We start from the raw sequence: 19,685 nt of genomic DNA, 5'->3' as shown, positions 1-19,685 counted from the left end.
GATGATGAATGATGTTGAGCATTTTTTCATGTGCCTATTAGACACCTGGATGTCTTTGGAAAGTGTTCATGTCATTTGCCCATTTTTTCACTGGATTATTTGTTTTTTGAGTGTGAGTTTGATCACTTCTTTATAGATTTTGGATACTAACCCTTTATCTGGTATGTCATTTGCAAATATCTTCTCCCATTCCATCAGTGGCCTTTTAGTTTGTTGATTGTTTCCTTTGCTGTGCAGAAGCTTTTTATCTTGATGAGGTCCCAATAGTTTGTTTTTGCTTTGCCTCTAGAGACATGTCTAGTAAGCAAGTTGCTGCAGCTGAGGTTAAAAAGGCTGTTGGTTGTTTTGTCCTCTGGGATTTTGATGGTTTCCTATCTTATGTTTAGGTCTTTCATCCATTTTGAGTTTATTTTTGTGTATGGAGTAATAAAGTGGTCCAGGTTCATTCTTCTGCATGTCGCTGTCCAGTGTTCCCAGCACCACTTACTGAAGAGACTGTCTTTATTCCACTGGATATTCTTTCCTGCTTTGTCAAAGATCAGTTGACCATATAGTTGTGGGTCCATCTCTGTGTTCTCTATTCTGTTCCATTGATCTGAGTGTCTGTTTTTGTGCCAGTACCATACTGTCTTGATGATTACAGCTTTGTCATACAGCTTGAAGTCCGGGATTGTGATGCCTCCTGCTTTGGTTTTTCTTTTTCAGGATTGCTTTGGCTCTTTTGGTGTCTTTTCTGGTTCCATACAAATTTTAGAATTGTTTGTTCCAGCTCTGTGAAGAGTGCATGTTATTTTGATAGGGACTGCATTGAATATGTGGATTGCTTTGGGTAGTATCGACATTTAAACAATATTTGTTCTTCTAATCCATGACCATGGAATGCTTTTCCATTTCTTTATGTCTTCTTCAATTTCTTTCATAAGCTTTCTATAGTTTCCAGCATACAGATCTTTTACCTCTTTGGTTAGGTTTATTCCTAGGTATTTTATGGTTTTTGGTGCAATTGTAAATGGGATCAATTCCTTCATTTCTCTTACTGCTGCTTCATTATTGGTGTATAGAAATGCAACCAAATTCTGTATGTTGATTTTATATCCTGTGATTTTGCTGAATTCACGTATCAACTCTAGCAGTTTTTTGGTGGTCTTTCAGGTCTTCCATGTAGAGTATCATGTCATCTGCAAAGAGTGAAAGTTTGACTTCCTCCTGGCTGATTTGGATGCCTTTTATTTCTTTTTGTTGTCTCATTGCCGAGGCTAGGACTTCCAATGCTGTGTTCAACAACAGTGGTAAGAGTGGACATCCTTGTCGTGTTCCTGACATTAAGGGGGAAGGCTCTCAGTTTTTCCCCCATTGAGGATGATATTAGCAGTGGGTCTTTCATATATGGCCTTAATGATCTTGAGGCATGTTCCTTCTATCCCTACTTTCTTGAGGGTTTTTATCAATATTTGTTCTTCCAATCCACGATTAAAAGGATGCTTTATTTTGTCAAATGGTTTTTTCTGCATCTATTGAGAGGGTCATGTGGTTCTTGTCCTTTTATTCATGTGATGTATCACGTTGATAGATTTGTGGATATGGAACCAGTCTTGCATCCCAGGAATAAATCCGACTTCATCGTGGTGAATAATTCTTTTAATGTATTGTTGGATTTGGTTTGCTAGTATCTTTTTGAGAATTTTTGCATTCATGTTTACCAGGAAGATAGGTCTATAATTCTCCTCTTTAGTGGAGTCTTTATCTGGTTTTGGAATCAATGTAATGCTGGCCTCATTGAATGCATTTGAAGTTTTCCTTCCATTTCTATTTTATGGAACAGCTTCAGAAGAATAGGTATTAACTCTTCTTTAAATGTCTGGTAGAATTCCCCCTGGAAAACCATCTGGCCCTGGACTCTTGCTTGTTGGGAGATTTTTGATTACTGATTCAATTTCTTTACTGGATATGGGTCTGTTAAAATTTTCTACTTCTTCCTGTTTCAGTTTTGGTGGTTTATATGTTTCTAGGAATTTGTATATTTCTTCCAGATTGCTCAAATTACTAATACTATTCTCTTATTGTTGAATTTCTGTGGTGTTGTTTTCTTTTTGTGTGTTTCTTTGATCTCTCCTCTTTCATTGGTGATTTTATTTGTGTCATTTCCTTTTTTTTTTGATAAATTTGGCTGGGGGTTTATCAGTTTTGCTTATTCTTTCAAAGAACAAGCTCATGGTTTTGTTGATCTGTTTTGTTTTTAAATTTTGATATCATTGATTTCTGCTCTAACCTTTATTATTTCCCTTCTTCTGCTTGTTTTGGACTTTATCTGCTATTCTTTTTTCCAGTTCCTTTAGGTGTAAGGTTATGTTGTGTATTTGAGACATTTCTTTCTTCTTTAGGAAGGCCTGGACTGCTATTTATTTCTCTCTTATGACCATCTTTACTGCATCCCAGACTGTTGTGGACTGTTGTGTTTTCATTTTCACTGGCTTCCATGTACTTTTTAATTTCCCCTTTAGTTTCTTGATTAACCCATTTATTCTTTAGTAGGATGTTCTTTAATCTCCAAGTATTTGTGGTGTTTCCAGTTTTTTTCTTGTTGTTGTTTTCAAGTTTCATAATGTTGTGGTCTAAGAATAGGCATGGTATGATCTCGATCTTTTTGTACTTGTTCAGGGCTGATTTGTGACCTTTATGTGACTTATTCTGGAGAATGTCCCATGTGCACATGAGAAGAATGTATATTCTGGTGCTTTAGGATGAAATGTTCTGAATATATCTGTTAAGTCCATTTGGTCCAGTGTGTCATTCAAAGCCATTGTTTCCTTGTTGATTTTCTGTTTAGGTGACCTGTCCATTGCTAAGTGGGGTGTTAAAGACTCCTACTATTATGGCATTATTACCAATGCATTTCTTTATGTTTGTGATTGATATATTTGGGTTCCTTCAAGTTGGGGACATAAATATTTACATTTGTTAGATCTGCTTGGTGGATAGACCCCTTAATTATGATATAATGCCCTTCTTTATCTCTTATTACAGTCTTTGTTTTAAAATCTAGTGTGATATGAATATGGCTATTCTGGCTTTCTTTTGATGTCCATCAGCATGAGAGATGGTTCTCTATCCCCTCACTTTCAATCTGCAGGTGTCTTTAGCTCTAAAATGAGTGTCTTAGAGGCATCATATGAATGGGTTTTTTTAAAAAATACATTCTGATACTCTATATCTTTTGATTGGAGCGTTTAGTCCATTTACATTTAGAGTGGTTATTGAAAGGTATGAATTTAGTGCCATTGTGTTGCATGTAGAGTTGGTGTTTCTGGTGATTTCTCTGGTCATTTCTAATCTTTGTTGGTTTTGGTCTTTTTAATTTTGTTTTGTTTTTTCTCCACTCAAAGGAATCCTCCTTAAAATTTCTTGCAGACCTCATTTAACAGTCTCAAACTCCTTTAGTTTTTGTTTGTATGGGAAACTGTTTATCTCTCCTTCTATTTGGAATGCCAGCATTGCTGGATAAAGAATTGTTGGCTGCATATTTTTTCTAATTCAGCCTGTTGAATATACCATGCCATTCCTTTCTAGCCTATCAAATTTCTGTGGACAAGTCGGCTATGAACCTGATCTGTCTTCTTTTTAGGCAAGGACTTTATCTCCTTTGCTGCTTTTATAATTCTTTCCTTGTCTGTGTATTTTGTGAATTTGACTAGGATATGCCTTGGTGATGGTTGTTTTTTGTTGAATGTAATGGGAGTTCTCTGTGCTTCTGGGATTTTGATGTCTGTGTCCTTCCCCAGATTGGGAAAGTTTTCAGCTACAGTTTGCTTATATGAACCTCTGCCCCTTTTTCTCTCTCTTCTTCTTCTGGGACTCCTATGATTCGAATGTTAATCCTTTTTTAAAAAGTATTTTTTAAGTTTATTTATTTGCTTTGAGAGAGAGATTCAGAGTGCACAAGTGGGGCAGGGGCAGAAAGAATACAAAAATCCCAAGCAGACTCCACACTGTCAATGCAGAGCTCAATGGGGGGCTTGAACCCATGAACCGTGAGATCATGACCTGAGTTGAAATTAGGAGTCATCCGCTTAACAGACTGAGCCCAATATTAGTCCTTTTTAATAGAGTTCTTTAAGTCTTGTATTGTGATCTTTTGCCTTTGTTTCCCTCTTTTTTTCTGCTTCATTACTATCTAACTTCTTCACTACTCTGCTTCCTCCATCCTTGCTGTCACAGCATCCTTTGAGATTGCATCTTGTTTAAAGCATTTTTAATTTTGGCCTGACTAGATTTTGGTTCTTTTATCTCCACAGAAAGGAATTCTCAGGTGTCTTCTATGCTTTTTCAACCCTAGCTTGTATTCTTATAATCTTGGTTTTAATTCTAGATCAGACATCTTATATCTGTGTTGATAAATCCCTGGCTGTAATTTCCTCCTGTGTTTTGGGGGTGAATTGATCCATTTTGTCATTTTTGGAGGAAGAAAAATATTAATACAATAAAAAATTAAAAAACTAAAACCAGAACAAACCAAATAAAGGAAGCTGGATCCTAGGTGTTTTTGTCTGTGGAGAGAAGCTTGATAGAATAGAGAAAACAGAGGGAAAAAAAAGTTTAAAAAAATTTAAATAATAGAATAAAATAAATATAAAATAGAATTAAAAAAATAAAAAACAAAAAAGAATGTGCTCTTTTTGTATCCAAGAAAGAGAAAGAAAAGAAAGAAAAAAGAAAACAACTTCAGCAAAAACAGAAGCAAAGAAAACAAACAAATAAATGAACCAGCAACCAGAATGAAACTTGAATGAAGTTACATCCTGTTTCCCCTAGAACTGAAACTTTGCAGTGCACTATAGTCTGTAGACTATTAAACAGGTGGAAGGGATTTGTGCTGTTCTTCTGGGAGATGTGCCTGGAGGGTGCAGTTGGGCAGGACTTGGTGTAATGCTGCTGTTCTCCACTTGGTAGCGCTGCTTAACTTATTGGGGTCGATCCATATGGTGCACGCATGTGTGCACATGGGCTAGAAGTGGAAATGGCTTCACCCAGCTCCCTAGTCTCTGCATCAGGAGTGATACATCCTTACCAACCCATGATCAAGCAGCCTTCTTTTGTCTCAGGCCCCTGTCAGCTCCCTACCTCCAACGTGTCTGTGTCTGAGCTGTCCACCTGCCAGGTGGCACCTCCCTTCAGAGTTTTATCTCAGCTGGGGTTGTGTTTCAAACCCCACACTTCAGAGACCCCCATGGCTCAGACTCCCACCAATTCTCTGGTGGAGGGTCTGGCTGAGCAACAGTCAGTTCCAGGTTTTGCTGCCCTTGGCATCTTTGTTCCAGTATCAGTAAATGTGGCTATTCTCTGTCTCTACTGGGACCTGTGCCTGCAGGGAGGCTTATGATCTCTACCAAATGCACTCCAAGCAGGGGAACCACTTCTCCCGGCATGGCACATTGACCCCTTGGACCCTGATGTCTGCTCCTGGGATTTGACCTGCTTCCTCACCAGAGCACCGCCAGTCACTGAGCTCCAAAACTTCAGACTCTGTGCTTCACTGTTTATAGAATGCTGGTGGTATTGAAACCCTCTCCTTTCCCCCTATCATTGTTCTTGGAGAACAGATTTCTTGTTCAGTCCCTTGCAAGTGTTTTCACTCTTTTTATCTCCAGCTACTTTCAGGGGAGTGCTTTCCTTGCAGGATCCCAATGTGCCACACTCTCCCCCTTTCTCCTCTCCTTCTCCTTTCTCCGTGAGAATACTTCCTCCCCTCTGTAGTTCCATGGCTTTTCTTTTCCCCAGTTCACCTCTCTGCACCACATACTTGCCAAGTTCTCCAGCTCCAATTGTATAGATCATTGCATTAATCCTCGAATCAATTTTCTAGGTGTTCAAAATGGTTTGGTGCTGATCTAGCTGTGTTTCAGAGATGCGACAAGCTCAGGGTCCCCATAATACTCTGCCATCTTAACTCCTCTCTCTCCTCCATTTCTGACAACCACCAGTCTTTTCTCTGAGTTGAATGTTTTTTTGTTTGTAGATACCACATATAAGTGAACCCATAAGAATTTGTCTCTGTCTGACTTATTTCATTTAGCACAATGCCCTTAAGTTCATTCATGTTTTCACATAAGGCAAGATTTTATTCTTTTCTGTGGCTGAATAATATCCATTACACACACCCCACATTTTATTTGTCCATTCATCTGTCAGGGGATACAGTCTTTGCCCCCATATCATGGCTATTATATAAATGCTGCAATGAACATGAGAGTGTATGTATCTTTTCGTTAGTCTATTCATTTTTTTTTTTTTTTTTTTTTAGTAAATACCCACAGTTGGAGTGGCTGGACCATATTGTAGTTCAATTTGTAATTTTTTCAGAAATTTCTAAACTGTTTTTCATAGTGGCTACACCAATTTACGTTTCTGCCAACAGCACAAAATATTCTCTTTACTCAACATCCTTGCCTATGCTTGTTATCTCTTGTTTATTTGTTTTTAGTAATATCCTTACAGGCGTGAGATGATAGCTCATCATGGTTTGGGTTTGCATTTCCCTGATGGTTAGTGATGTTGAGCATCTTTTTATGTGTTTGTTGGCCATCTGTACTGTATATCTTTAGGAAATATCTGTTTAGGTCCTCTGCACATTTTCTTAATCATATTGTTTGATTTTTTTCCCTACTGAATTGTATAACTTCTTTATCTTAAATACTAACCCCTTATGAGATATGACTTGCAAATATTTTGCTCATTCTGTAGAGTGCTTTTATGCTTTGTTGATGGTTTCCTGTGCAGAAGGTTTTTAGTTTGCTATAGTCCTTGTTTGTTTTTGCTTTTGTTGCCTTGCTTTTGGTGTCAACTCCAAAAAAATCATTGCTAAGAATGATATCCAGGAGCTCCCCCTGCCATGTTTTGTTTTAGGAGTTTTATAGTTGGAAGTCTTGGATTCAAGCTATTAATCCATTTTTACTTTTTTGTGTATAAAGCACTATAGTGGTCCAGTTTCATTCTTTTGCATGTGGCTGTCAAGTTTTTCCAGAACCATTTATTGAAGAGATTGTTTTCCCATTTATATTTTTGGCTCTGTTTTATAAGCTAAACGACTGCACATGTGTGAGTTTATTTCTGGGATCTCAATTCTGTTTCATTGATCTTTGTGTCTCTTCTTTTGCCAACACCATACTGTTTTGATTACCGTGGCTTTATAATAGTGTTTGAAATCAGGGCATGTAATTCCCCCAGCTTTGTTCTTTCTCAAGGTTGTTTTCACTGTTTGGGGTTGTTTGTGATTTCATACAAATTTTAGGATTTTTTTGCTACTTTGTAAAAATTGCCTTTAGAATTTTGATAGTGGGGGGCAACCTGGGTTGCTCAGTCAGTTGAGTGTCTGACTTCAGCTCAGGTCATGAACTTGTGGTTCATGGGTGTGAGCCCCACGTCAGGTTCTGTGCTGACAGTTGGGAGCCTGGAACCTGCTTCCGATTCTGTGTCTCCTTTTCTCTCTAACCCTCCCCCATTCGTGATCTGTCTCTTTCTCTCTTAAAAATGAATAAAGATTAAAAAAATTAAATAGGATTTTGATAGGAATTATATAGGCATATGTCTGTTGATTGTTAATTCTTCTAATTCATGATTAAGAATTCATTACATTTATTTATGTCTTTAATTTCTTTCATTAATATTTTATAGTTATATCATTGTATAGTGCATGATTAATATTGCATAGTTATCAAGGTACAGGTCTTTTGCTTCCTTGATTAAATTTATTAGTAGATATTTGATTCTTTATGCAATTAGAAATAGGTTTTCTTAGTTTCTTTCTGATAGTTTGTTATTAGTGCATATAAATACACAGGATTTTTATTTATTGATTAGTATCCTGCAATTGTCCTGAGTTTTATTCATTCGAACAGTTATTTGGTGGAGTACTTAGGGTTTGCTATATATATCATCTGAAAATGGTGACAGTTTTGCTTCCATTCTAATTTCAATGTATTTAATTTATTATTATTTTGACTAATTCCTCTGGTTATGACTTCTAGTACTGTGATGAATAAAAATAGCAAGAGGTGGGCATCCTTGTCTTATAAGTGATTTTGGAGGAAAGCTTTCAGCTTTTCACCATTCAGTGTAATGTTAGCTAAGTGCTTGTCATATGTGACCTTTCTGTCATGTTGAGTTATGTCCCCTCGATACCTACTCTGTTGAGAGCTTTATTGTGAATGGGTGTTGAATTGTTAAAATTCTCTTTCTGCAGATATTGAGATGATAATATATTTTATTGAAGTATATTTGAGATGCGATATATTAATTTCAGGTGTACCACACAGTGATTTGACATTTATATACCTTATGAAATGAACACAATATGTCTGGTTACCATCTGTCTACCATACATAGCTATTAGAATCCTATTGACTATATTGCCTATGCTGTACTTACATCTCTGTGGCTTATTTTAAAACTAAAAGTTTGTACTTCTCAATCCCCTTGAAATATTTTGACCAAGCTCCTGCCCCCATCCCTTTGGCAACCACAAGTTTTTTTTCTCTGTACTTATGAGTCTTTTTCTGCTTTTGTTTTATTCATTTGTTTTGTTTTTTAGATTCCACATATAAGTGAAATCACAAGGTATTTGACTTATTTCCCTTAAATAATACATTCTAGGTCCATCCACATTGCTGCAAATAACAAGATTACATTCTTTTTATGGCAGAGTAAAATTCTTTAAAAAAAATTTTTTTTAATGTTTATTTTTGAGAGAGAGAGAAAGAGCATGAGTGGGGGAGGAGCAGAGAGAGAGGGAGACACAGAATCGGAAGCAGGCTCCAGGCTCTGAGCTGTCAGCACAGAGCCCTATGCAGGGCTGGAACTCGCAAGCTGTGAAATCATGACCTGAGCCGAAGCCAGACGCTCAACCGACTGAGCCACCCAGGTGCCCCATGGCTGAGTAAAATTCTATTGTATGTATATGCCACATCTTTATACATTCATCTATCGATGGATACTTAGGTTGCTTTCATATTTTGGTTATTGTAAAATATGAGCAATGAACATAGGGGCATATGTATCTCTTATAATTCGTGTTTTTCATTTTCTTCAAATATGTATCTGGAAGTAGAATTTCTGGGTGGGGTGGTATTTCTATTTTTAATTTTTTGAGGAACAGTGATACTGTTTTCCATACTGTATGTCTGCACCAATTTACAATTCCATCAACAGTGCATGATGTTTTTCTTTTCTCCACATCCTGGCCAACATTTGTTAATTCTTACACTTTGATACTAGTCATTGTGAAAGTGTGAGGTGACACCTTATTGTGGTTTCGATATGCATTTCTTTGGTGTTGAGTGATGTTGGGCATCTTTTCACATCCCTGTTTGCCCTCTGTGTGTCATCTTTAGAGAAATGTCTATTCAAGATTTCTGTCCAGGGGTGCCTGGGTGGCTCAGTCGGTTGAGCGTCCGACTTCGGCTCAGGTTCTGATCTCACAGTCTGTGAGTTCGAGCCCCGCATCGGGCTCTGTGCTGATGGCTCAGAGCCTGGAGCCTGCTTCCGATTTTGTGTCTCCCTCTCTCTCTGCCCCTTCCCTGCTCATGCTCTGTGTCTCTCTCTCTCTCAAAAATAAATAAAAACATTAAGAAAAAAAACTAAAAAGATTTCTGTCCATTTTTTAAATTGGATTGCTAGCTCTTTTGGTGTTGACTTGTATGAGTCCTTTGTGTCGTTTTCATATTAATCTCTTACTGGATATATCATTTGCAAATACATTCTTTTATTCAGTAGCTTGCCTTTTCACTCGGTTAATGGTTTCCTCTCTGCAAAAGCTTTTCCGTCTTTTGTAGTACAAATCACTTATTTTTGTCTTTGTTGTCTTTGCCTCAGGAGACATCCAAAAAATTGCTAAGACAGAAGTCCATGAGTTTACTGCCTGTGTTTTCTTTGGGGAGTTCTATGGACTCAGGTCTTATGTTTAGGTCTTCAATCCATTATGATTTCATTTTTGTGTGTGGTATAAGAAAGTGGTCCAGCTTCATTCTTTCACTTGTAGCTGTCCAGGTGTCCCTGTACCATTTATTGAGGAGTCTGTCTTTTCCCATTATATATTATTACCTTCTTCATTGTAGATTGGCTATACAAGTGTGAGTTACTTCCTGACTGTCAATTCTGTTCCATTAATTGATGTTCCTGTTTTTGTGCCAATATATCTGTTTTGATCACTATAGCTTGGTAGTATAGTTTGAAATCTAGACCATGATACCTCCAGCTTTGTTATTCTTAAGATTGCTTTGGCTATATTCAGGGTCTTTTGTAGGTCCACACAAATTTTTAAATTGTTCCACTTTTGTAAAAAATGCTATTGGTATTTTATAGAGATTGCATAATCTGTAGATTGCTTTGGGTAACATGGACTTTTTAACAACATTAATTCTTGCGATCAATAAACATGACACATTTTCCATTTATTTGTATTATCTTTACTTCATCCATGTGTTGTAATTTTTGGTATACAGGTCTTTAACCTCCCTGGTGAAATTTATTTCTAGGTATTTTATTCTTTTTAATGCAGTTGTAAATGGGATTATTTATTTAATTTCTCTTTTTGATAGTTTATTATTAGTGTACAGAAACACAATGGGTTTTTGTATATTAATTTCGAATCCTGAAAATTTACTTATTTATTTTGAGAGGTTTTTGTGTGTGTGTGTGTGTGTGGAATCTTTAGGATTTTTTATGTATAGTTTCATGTCATCTGCAAACAGTGACGAATTGACTTCTTCCTCACCAGTTTGGATGCATTTATGTATTATTCTGGCCTGATTGCTGCTGGTAAGACTTCTAGTACTACACTGAATAAAAGTGGCAAGAGTGGGCATTCTTGTTTTGTACCAGATATTAGAGGAAAAGCTTTCAACTCTTCATTATGAAAGTATTATATTAGCGGTGGGTTTGTTATATATTGCCTTATGTTGAAGTATGTTCCCTCTATATACACTTTGTTGAGAGTTTTATCATGTATGGATGCTGAATTTTGTCAAATGATTTTTCTGCATCTATTGAAATATAATCCAGTGTATGATGTTGATTTGTGGATCTTGAACCATGGACTAAATATCCCTGGACTTTCCCTGGACTAAATATCACTTGTTTGTGGTGTGTGATCTTTTTAATGTATTGTTGAATTCAGTTTGCTAATATTTTGTAAGAATTTTTGCATCGATGTTCATCATGAATATTGGGCTGTAACTTTTTTGTGGTTTATTTATTTTTTTGTAAATTTTTTTAAATGTTTATTTATTTTTGAGACAGAGACAGAGCATGAATGGGGGAGGGGCAGAGAGAGAGAGAGGGAGACACAGAATCTGAAGCAGGCTCCAGGCTCTGAGCTGTCAGCACAGAGCCTGACGTGGGGCTTGAACTCAGGAACTGCGAGATCATGACCTGAGCTGAAGTCAGACGCTCAACCGACTGAGCCACCCGGCACCCCTTTTGTAGTTTTTTTTTTAATGTTTATTTTTTGAGACAGACAGGGCATGAGTGGGGGAGGGGAAGAGAGAGGAGACCCAGAATCCCAAGTAGGCTCCAGGCTCTGAGCTGTTAGCACAGAGCCCGATGCAAGGCTTGAACCCATGAGCCATGTGATCATGACCTGAGCCAAAGTCCGCTGCTTAACTGAGGCACCCAGGCGCCCCTTTTTGTAGTTTTTATGGCTGGTTTTGTTAGCAGAATAATGCTGGCCTTACAGAAATTGGAAAGTGTTCTTTTTCAAACTTTTATGTAATAATTTGAGAATAGGTATTAACTCATCTTAAAATGTTTAGTATAATTTATCTATTAAGATGGCTGGTCCTAGACTTTGGTTTGTTGGGAGCTTTTTGATTCCTGATTCAACTTTATTATAAGTAATCAGCCTGTTTAGATTTTTTTCCCCCCAGTTCAGTCTTGGAAGATTATATATTTGTAGAAATGTATCCAATTATTTTTTTGTGGAATGATTTATTATTTAATCCTTTGTTGTAGTTTCTTACAATCCTTTGTATTTTCTTGGTGTTGGTTGTAACTTCTTTTATTTCTGATTCAGATTTTTTTTTAAAAATGAGTCGAGGTAAAGTTTTATCAGTTTTGTTTATCTTTCAAAGAACTAGCTTAGTTTCTGTAATCTTTTATGTTGTCTTTTTATACACTGTTACTTATTCCCACTCTGGTCTTTATTATTTATTTCCTTCTACTAACTTTGGGCTTTGTCGGGTTTTTCTAGTTCCTTTAGTATAAGGTTAGATTGTTGGAGATTTTTTTTTCTTCTTCTTACGTAGGGCTGTATTGCTTGTATAATTCATTCTTATAACTGCTTTACTGTGTTCCATAGATTTTATTTTATTTTTATTTTTATTTTTTAACGTTTAATTTTTGAGACAGAGAGAGACAGAGCATGAACGGGGGAGGGGTAGAGAGAGAGGGAAACACAGAATCAGAAGCAGGCTCCAGGCTCTGAGCCATCAGCCCGGAGCCCGATGAGGGGCTCGAACTCATGGACTGAGAGATCGTGACCTGAGCTGAAGTAGGACGCTTAACTGACCGAGCCACCCAGGTGCCCCTGTGTTCCATAGATTTTAGAACAATGTTTCCGTTTTATTTGTCTGAAGGTATTTTTCGATTTTTCTTTGATTTTTTTTTTAATTGACATAATGGTTGTTTAGTAGCATGCTGTTAAGTAGTCTGTTAATATTTTTCCAGTTTCTTCCCCCAGTAAGTAGTTTCTAGTTTCATACTATTGTGGTCAGAAAAGACGGTTGGTATCATTTCAATTTCTTTAATTTACTGAGACCTGTTTGGTGGCCTAATATGTGGTCTATCCTGGAGAACGTTCTATATATACTTGAAATGTATATATGTTCTGTGTTGTTTGGATGGAATGTTCTGTGTGTATCTGTTAACTCCATCTGGTCTAATGTACTGTGTAAGGCCAATGCTTTCTTACTGTTTTTTTTTTTTTTTTTTTTTTTTGTGGATCAACTATCCATTGAAGTAAGTGGAACGTTAAAGTTCCCTACTATTTTGAAATTACTGTGAATTTCTTTCTTAATATTTGCTTTACATATTTAGGTGTTTCTATGTTGGGCATATAGATATTTATAATTGATATATATTGTGGAATTGATCCTTTTATTATGTAATGCTTTTTTTTTTTGGTCTCTTGCTATACTCTGTTTTAAAGTCTTTTCCCCACCTGATGTAAGTGTTGCTGCCCCAGCTTTTAAACATTTCATTTGCATGGACTCTTATCCTATTTTTCACTTCAAAGTTAGATGTGTTTTTAGTTCTTAAATGAGTTTCTTGTAGATGGCATATAAATGGGACTTATTTTTTTTACCTATTCAGTGACCTTATATCTTTCTTTTGATTGGAGCATTTAGATGATTTACCTTTAAAGTAATTATTTATTTGTAGTTCTTCTCTATTCCTTTTTTGTCTTGCTCTCTTATTTTGTGATTTGAGAAATTTAGTGTTAGTATTCCTTTTTCTTTATTTTTGAATATCTGTTACAAGCTTATGGTTTATAGTTAACATGAGGGTTATATATAACACCCTGTGTATATAGCAGTCTATTTTAAGCTGAAAAGTGCTTAATGTCAAACACATTCTAAAAGAACTGTCTCTATCTAACTTCCCATATATTTTGTGATTTGTTATCTGTTTTACATACCAACAAAAGATTTTTTTTCTTTAATAATTTGCTTCTACTTAGGGCGTTTCTAGTACAGAAGACTCTTGAGTATTTCTTGTAAGATCACTTTAGTGATGATAAACTCATTTAACTTTTGTTTGCTTGAAGAATCTTTGTCTTTCCTTCACTTCTCAATGACAACCTTGCCAAGTAGAATATTCTTGGTTCTAGGCATTTTCTTTTCAGCTCTTTGAATATATTTTGCCACTCCGTTCTGGCGTGAAGTCTTATGGGTGTTACCTCGTATGTACCTAATTGTTTTTCTTCTGCTGCTTTTAAAATTCTCTAATTTTTGAAATATGAGTTACTATATGTCTTAGTGTGGGCTTCTTTGGGTTTATTTTGTTGGGGGATCTCTCACCTTTCTGGACCTGGATGTCTGTGTCCTTCCCCAAGTTAGTGAAGTTTTCAGAAATTATTTCTTTTTCTCTCTTGTCCTTCTGAGATTCCTATAATGTAAGTATTAGTATGCTTGATGTTATCCCAGGGGGTCCTTAAATTGTTAGCGTTTAATTTTTTTTTTTCTTTTTGCTGTTTGGGTTGGATGTTTCTACTACCATGTCTTTGAGATTGCTGATTGGCTTTTCTTAGCCTCAGAAATCTGTTGATTTCTTCTAGTGTGTTTTTCAGTTATTCTTCAGCACTGAAACATATATATTTATATTTCATCTCTTTGTTGAAGTTCTTACCGTGTTGATCCATTCTCTCGGTTCAGTGAGCATCTTTGTGACTTTTACCTTGAACTCTTTATCAGGTCCATTGTTTATCTCCATTTCATTTAGTTCTTTATCTGAGGTTTTGTCTTATTCTTTCCTGTGGAATATATTTCTCCGTCTCCTCATTTGGTTTATCTGTATTGTTTTCTATATATTATTTAGATCAGCTGTCTTACCATTCTTGAAAGAGTGGTCTTATGTTAAATGCATCCTGTGGCTCTCAGAAGCACAATCCTCCCTGGTTACCAGAACCGAGCCCTCCACCAGTATCCCCTGCAGGCAGCCTTCTCTTGTGGCTGCAGTGTGACAGCTCCAGCAAGATGTTGGGTGGAGCTGGCCCCTGGATTGGCTGGCTGAGAGGACTGGCAACATCTGCTGGGGGTGCCCTGGTGGGCAGGGCTGGCCCCAGGTTTGGCTGGCTGTTAGGCCCAGTTATGAATATTGCAGGTGTGCTGGTAGGTGAGGTTTGCCCTGACTAATGCAGGGGCCCCTTTTAAGTGACCCAGTTTACAGCTGAGACTGCCTACTGGATGTGGCAGAACAGTAGCCACTCTGTGGGGTGCTGGTCCCATCTGAGTCCATGCATCAGGTTTGGCAGTGAGGTTCCACAGGAGGGGAAAGGGGACAACAGTGCTGGCTGAGGCCACCATCAGGTTTGGTGGGCTGGGAGCTGGCTTTGAGAGAGCTCCAGAGTGGGCAGATGGGGAGGAGTGTGTCTGCAGGGAAAGATGGTGGAAGGGTAGGGGTTGCTAGGAATGTATATGAAGGTGTCAGAACTGGCACTCACCAACATCAGGCCTGCTAGGCAGAAGGAGGTCAAGAAAAATGGCACCTGCCTGCACTTTGATCCCTGGATAAAGTTCCTACAGAATTCTGTTCCTCCAGCATACAACCTAAAATTAGTCGGTAATCTTCATGTAATGTCCCAGGCAGCATGTTTCAGACTGCTGCCTCTGTGCTAAGTCTGGGAGCACGTGAGTTCATGTACTTGCACTTTAACAGCAGAGCCTCTGCTTTCTAGAGCCCTCTGGCTCTCCTGGTGGTGATTCTGGTTGGTTTTTGAAGATCCTTGAGGTGAGTACAACTGATTTTTAAAGCCAGATTTTATGGGAGTTGATCTTACCAGTGGTACCTGTGGTAGGGGGGGTATTGTCTGGGGTGGGGCTTGAAGCCTTTGCTCCTGAGGAAGGACCTCCAAGTCTGTGATCCTTCTCTTGGTGGGTCACCATGCCAGGGAGGTGGGTCACCATGCCAGGGAGGTGGGTCCTGAACTGAATGTATTTCTGCCTCATCTCCCCATCTTGATGTGGCTTTTTCCTTATATCTTTAGCTGTGGAACAGCTGTTATGCTAGTCGTTAGGTCCTTCTCAGACCTTGGTATGTCCATGGGAAGGGGTGAGCACAGGATCTTGGCGTGTATGCCATGTTGAGTGAGAGCCTCTAATGATATAGTTTTTATCCTTCATTTTATTTTGTGGTATCACGTGGATGGATCTGCAGATATTGAACCTTCTTGTGTTCCGGAATAAATCTCATTTGGCCATCATTTAGGTCTTTTAATGCGTTATTGAATTTGTTTTGTTAATATTCCATGGGCGATTTTTCAACCTATATTCATCATGGATATCGCCTGTCATTTTTTCTTTATTTTTTGATCGTGTCCTCTGGTTTTGCTATCGGGGTAACACAGGCCTTACAAAACAGTTTGGAAAAATCCCCTTTTCTTTAACTTTTAAAAAGTATTTGAAAAAGATTGGTATTTCTTCTTTAAAAGTTGCATTGGGGTGCTTGGGTGGCTCAATTGGTTAAGTGTCTGACTTCGGATCAGGTCATGATCTCACAGATTGTGAGTTTGTGTCCTGTGTCGGGCTCTGTGCTGACAGCTCGGAGCCTGGAGCCTGCTTCAGAGTCTGTGTCTCCCTCTCTCTCTGCCCCTCCCCTGCTCTTACTCTGTCTCTATCTCCTTGAAAAATAAACATTAAAAAAAATATTTTTTTAAGTTGCGTAAAATTCACCAGTAAAACTGTGTGATCCTTAAGTTTTTTGTTGTTGTTGTTGGAAGGGTTTTCATTACTGATTGAATCTCTTCATTAGTAGTTGGTCTGTTCAGATTTTATATTTCTTCCTGATTCAGTCTAGGTAGATTTTATATTTTTAGGAATTTACCCATTTCTTCTAGATTGTCAAATGCGTTGGTTTATAATAGTTCATATTAGTCCTTTTTGATCCTTCGTATTTCTGTGGTATCAGTTGTAACATCTCTTTTTTCATGTCTGAATTTGAGTTCTCCTTTTTTTTCCTGGAGAATCTAGTTAGAGGTTTGTCAAATTTTGTTTATTTTTTCAAAGAATCAGCTCTTAGTTTATTGATTTTTCCCCCTACTGTCTTTTTAATCTCTATTTATTTCTACTCTAGTAGTTTTTCCTTCTTTCTACTATTTTATTTTTCTAGTTCCCTGAGTTGTAAGATTAGGTTGTTAATTGAGATACTTCTTATTTCCTGATGTAGGCCTTTCTTGCTATGAACTTTCCTCTTAGAACTTTTGCTATGAACTTTCTTGCTATGAACTTTCCTCTTGCTATGAACTTTCCTGCTTTTGCTATATCCTATAGGTTTTGGTATAATTTATTCCCACTTTTATTTGTTCAAGCTGTGTTTTAATTTCTATTTTGTTTCTTCATTGACCCATATGTTCACAGTATATTGTATAATCTCCACATGTTAGTGAACTTTCTAGTTTTCGTATTGACATCAATTTCTAGTTTCATAATGCTGTGGTGAGAAAAGGTCCTGGTTATGATTTCAATCTTCTTAAATTTATTAAGACTTGCTCTGTGGCCTGACATGGATGTATCCTGAAGAATGTTCCATGTGCCCTTAAGTGAATGTTAATGTTGTTGCTTTTGGATAGAATGTTCCCTATATATTTAAGAAGTCTGGTCTAATGTGTTAAGGCCAGTGTATCCTTATTTATTTTCTGTCTTTATGATCTATCCATTGATGTATATCAGATATGCACGTTCTTGACTATTGTTATGCAGCATTCTGTTTCTCCCTTTACATTTTTTAAAATGTTTGTTTATTTTTGAGAGAGAGAGCGAGAGCGAGAGAGAGAGCACGAACAGGGGAGGGGCAGAAAGAGGAGACACAGAATCCGAAGCAGGCTCCAGGCTCTGAGCTGTCAGCACAGAGCCTGATGTGGGGCTGGAACCCATGGACTGTGAGATCATGCCCTGAGTTGAAGTCGGACGCTAAACCAACTGAGCCACCCAGACACCCCTCTCTGTCTCTCCCTTTTAAATTTAATATTTCCTTTACATATTTAGGTGCTACCGTGTTGGTTGCATAAATATTTACAAATTTTATATGTACATGTTGGATTGACCCATTCATCATTGTATAATGACCTTCTTTGTCTGCTATTGCAGTCTTTGATTTAAAGTCCATTTTGTTTGGGGGCACCTGGGTGGCTCAGTCCATTAACCATCTGGCTTCAGCTTGGGTCATGATCTCATGAGCCCCGCGTTGGGCTCTGTGCTGACAGCTTGGAGCCTGGAGCCTGCTTCAGATTCTGTGCCTCCTTCTCTCTCTCCACCCCTCCCCCACTCACAGTCTGTCTGTCTCTCTCAAAAATAAATAAACATTAAAAAAATTAAAAAAAAATAAATAAAAAATAAAGTCCATTTTGTCTGATATAAGTGTAGCTACCCCAACTTTCTTTTCATTTCCATTTCCATTTCCATGAAATATCATTTTCCATCCCTTTGATTTGTGTGTGTGCTTAAAGCTGAAATATGTCTTCGAAGGTAGCATATACTTAGGTTTTTTTTTTAAACCATTTAAGCACAGTGTCTTATGAATGGAACATGTACTCCATTTACAATTTGAATTACTTATTGCCATTTGAATTACTTATTACAATTTGAATTATTTCCTGACTGTTTTGTAATTCTTCTCTATTTCTTATTGTCTTATTCCCTTAATTTGTGGTTTGCTGACTTTCTCCAGCAGTATGAATATACACTTCAATCTTTTCTTTACTATAAGCTTGTTATGTGCTTACCAGGAGACTTACATGTAACAACTTAGGTTTGTAACAGTCATTTTGATAACAACTTAAGTTTAAATGTATTCTAAAGTTCTATATTTATACTCCCTTCACCATAGTTGGTTTTTGATGTCACATTTTCTATCTTTTTATATTGTACATCTATTGTTTTTACTTAAAAAAAAATTTTTTTTAATGTTAATTTTGAGAGAGAAGGAGACAGAGTGCAAGTGGGAGAGGGGCAGAGAGAGAGGGAGAGACAGAATCAGAAGCAGGCTCCAGGCTCTGAGCTGTCAGCACAGAGCCCGACGTGGGGCTTGAACTCACGAACCATGAGATCATGACCTGAGCCGAAGTCGGACGTCCAACTGACTGAGCCACCCAGGCACCCCTTACTTCCTTTTTTAAAGTTTTTATTTAAATTTCAGTTGCCATACAGTGTAATATTAGTTTCAGGTGTATAGTATAGTGATTCAACCCTTCCATACCTCACTCAGTGCTCATCACAAGTGTGCTCCTTAATCCCCATCACCTATTTTCCCCATCCCCCCCCCACCTCCCCTTTGGTAACCATCAGTTTGTTCCCTATTGTTAAGAGTCTGTTTCTTGGTTTTCTTCTCTCCCTCTTTTTCCCTTTGCTCATTTGTTTCTCAAATTCCCCATATGAGTTACATCATATGGTATTTGTCTTTCTCTGGCTGACTTACTTCACTTAGCACAATACTCCCTAGCTCCATCCATGTTGTTGCAAATGGCAAGATTTCATTCTTTTTTATGGCTGAGTAATGTTCCATTATATGTGTAGGTGCCACAAAGTAGGTGGTAATGCCTTAACTGTATGCGTGTTGTCAGGCCCAGGGGCCTCTTCCATCCTTGTCAAGGGCAGTGCTAACCTTCTCTCTTTTCATACAGTGTGTGCGTGTGTGTGTGTGTGTGTGTGTGTGTGTGTATGTACCACCTTTTCTTTATCCATTTATCAGTCCGTGGACATTTGGGCTATTGCCATACTTTGGCTATTGTTGATAATACTGCTAGAAACATTGAGGTACATGTATCCCCTTGAATTCGTATTTTTGTATTCTTTGGGTAAATGCCTTGTAGTGCAATTGTTGGTCATAGGTAGTTCCATTTTTAACTTTTTGCAGAACCTCCACACTGTTTTCCACAGTGTCTGCTACAGTTTTCATTCCCACCAGCAGTGTAAGAGGGTTCCCCT

General features: G+C 37.6%; 1 non-coding gene across 1 annotated transcript; it reads right to left on the bottom strand.

Moving 5' to 3' along the window:
- Nucleotides 1–19,262: 19,262 nt before the first annotated feature.
- Nucleotides 19,263–19,384, bottom strand: LOC113596551 (U6atac minor spliceosomal RNA). The gene has a single exon (XR_003417309.1). It is a non-coding gene; the product is annotated as a U6atac minor spliceosomal RNA (small nuclear RNA).
- Between the last annotated feature and the right edge of the window lie 301 nt (nucleotides 19,385–19,685).

The sequence above is a fragment of the Acinonyx jubatus genome, chromosome B1 (assembly GCF_027475565.1).
Source record: "Acinonyx jubatus isolate Ajub_Pintada_27869175 chromosome B1, VMU_Ajub_asm_v1.0, whole genome shotgun sequence".
In the NCBI taxonomy this organism is placed as follows: Eukaryota; Metazoa; Chordata; class Mammalia; order Carnivora; family Felidae; genus Acinonyx; species Acinonyx jubatus.
This window is presented reverse-complemented; position numbering and strand designations above follow the sequence as displayed.